Genomic DNA, 2,455 nt, shown 5'->3' on the forward strand with positions numbered 1-2,455 from the left:
TGGCTCTCTTCTTGTCATTAATATATTTGTAAAAACTTTTTTTGTTGTCTTTAACGACAGCGGCCGGGTTGCATTCTAGCTGGGCTTTTGCCTTTCTCATTTCCTCTCTGCACGACCTAACGAGATCCCTGTACTCTTCTTGAGTCACCTGCCCCTTCTTCCACAAGTGGAAAACTCTCCTTTTTTTCCTGAGTCACAGCAAGAGCTCCCCATTCAGCCAGGCCAGTCATCTTCCCTGCCTGTTCTTCTTACAGCTTATGGGGACAGCCTGCTCCTGCACCTTTAAAACTTCCTTCTTGAAGAATGTCCAGCCTTCCTGGACCCCTTTGCCCTTCAGGACTGTCTCCCAAGGGACTCCCTCAACCAGCGTCCTGAACAGGCCAAAGTCCGCCCTCTGGAAGTCCATGGTTGCGGTTTTGCTGGCCCCCCTCTTTACTTCACCGAGAATCGAGAATTCTACCATTTCATGGTCGCTAAGCCCAAGACGGCCTCCGACCACCACATCTCCCACCAGTCCTTCTCTGTTTGTAAACAGCAGGTCGAGCGAGGCTCCTCCCCTGGTAGGCTCACTTACCAGCTGTGTCAGGAAGTTGTCTTCCACACACTCCAGGAACCTCCTAGACTCTTTCCTCTCTGCCATGTTGTATTTCCAGCAGATGTCCGGGAAGTTGAAGTCCCCCACGAGAACAAGGGCTAGCGATTGTGAGACTTCTGCCAGCCGCTTGTAGAATGCTTCATCCACCTCTTCATCCTGGTTGGGTGGTCTATAACAACAACAACAATTTCTGATAAATACCTTCACTGGACACTTAATGGATGAAGCAAAAGAAAGACAAAAGGGGGAAATGTCTGAAGCAAGAACAGGAACAATCATAATTATTCTGAGATAGCAGTTTTTGTATTTTTATACCTGTGATGTTAGTGTCTCATTGCACAAAGACCTGCTTTTCTCACACCTTCAGTGGAGGACAATGTGGAAGCACGCAGGCTAGCTCTGAGCAAGCAGCACTGGAATGAGAAACAGTGTGGTTGTATTAGCACAGATTTGTACCCAATGAGATAGGGTCTGTCAAGGAGCCACAGTGCACCCTCATTACTGGTCCTCTCAGCATGATTCTCTTGTGCTGCTCTGGGGAAGTGGGCTAATATTTGGGAACACCAGTACATTGTGCCCTGTAGATGTTCCAGCTCTTTCCATGTTACTGCAGCAATCACAATACACTGCTCCATCACACAGAATGGATATGCTGGAGTTGCCTTAATTTAGAGAGTAAAAGTATTTCTCAGACATGGAAATATACAGCCAGAAATATTCACACCATTGCTCAAGATGAGATAACCAGTCAGTTGTCAAAGTGTGTGCAGAATTCATCTCCTAACTCCCTGATGAGTGACTTCTCTGTTAGATCAGAGGAATTGTTATGTATTCGTACTTCCCCTTTCTTTGACTGATTAGGAACTGTACAAACAGGTTTAATTTCAATACAACAAATGCTAAGCAGATACAACTGAATAAGAGAAAGTCAAAATGTGCTATCATACCTATTGGTGAAACTTTCACCTACACAGGTTTGCAGCTTAAAACCTGATCGCCTTGGTTCACAAGAGCTTATGAAACTCATCCCCTATTTTCCCTTTGCAAGGACTTATTCCTTTTTAACCTAAACCACCAGGTTTTATCTTGTTGGGGGTCAAACCACCACATTTTCCCTGGCTTGCACCTGAAATCATAACTCAGCATAGACTTGCTTCACCCAGCCTCAAATCTTTGGAGTTGTGAACTCTGACAAACCCTTTAGAGAACCTGATGTGAGTTTCAGATTTGTAATGAAACTCAAGCCTGGGCGGGTTTTGGGTTTCATTACAAAAGTTCTGCACAGCTGCACTAAAAACTCAAACCAGGTTTCATAAAAGTACCTGTTGTATTTAAGCCAGGGAGTTGCACTGGGAACTATATTTAATAAGTAAGAAGTTGTACGAGTGCTGATGTAACTGTGTAAAAATGGTTTTTAAAATACAGGAGTTTTGACATGGAAACCCCTTTTAAAAGCAGTGGAATACTTGATCCAGGACTGTTGTCCCTTTAAAGCCAGCACATTACTAGATCCAGTGCAGTGCCACTTCTGAGAGGAAGGACCGAAGACCTTACAAAATTTAGCTATTGAATATGTTATTATTCCACAATTTCTAACTCTCACAAAAGAAAAAAAGGGATAACTTTTAGCAACTATGGTGGCTGGACTGCTTCTCCTGTCACAATCAATTGCAACACTCACAGCTTTTGTCTGGGCCATAATAACATTCTTTTGAACAGTAAAGCTACTCAGTTAGATAGTGTAGTTTCTTGCAAGAAAATACAGATGCAGTCAAATTACCTAACTTAATTCCTGTAGGAAATAATTTCTACCATCTGCAAGCTAACTGAATGCCTTTTATTTGCAGCTCTGTTGCCCAT

Source organism: Pygoscelis adeliae, unplaced genomic scaffold, assembly GCF_000699105.1.
Source record: "Pygoscelis adeliae isolate BGI_AS28 unplaced genomic scaffold, ASM69910v1 Scaffold354, whole genome shotgun sequence".
NCBI classification, from domain to species: Eukaryota; Metazoa; Chordata; class Aves; order Sphenisciformes; family Spheniscidae; genus Pygoscelis; species Pygoscelis adeliae.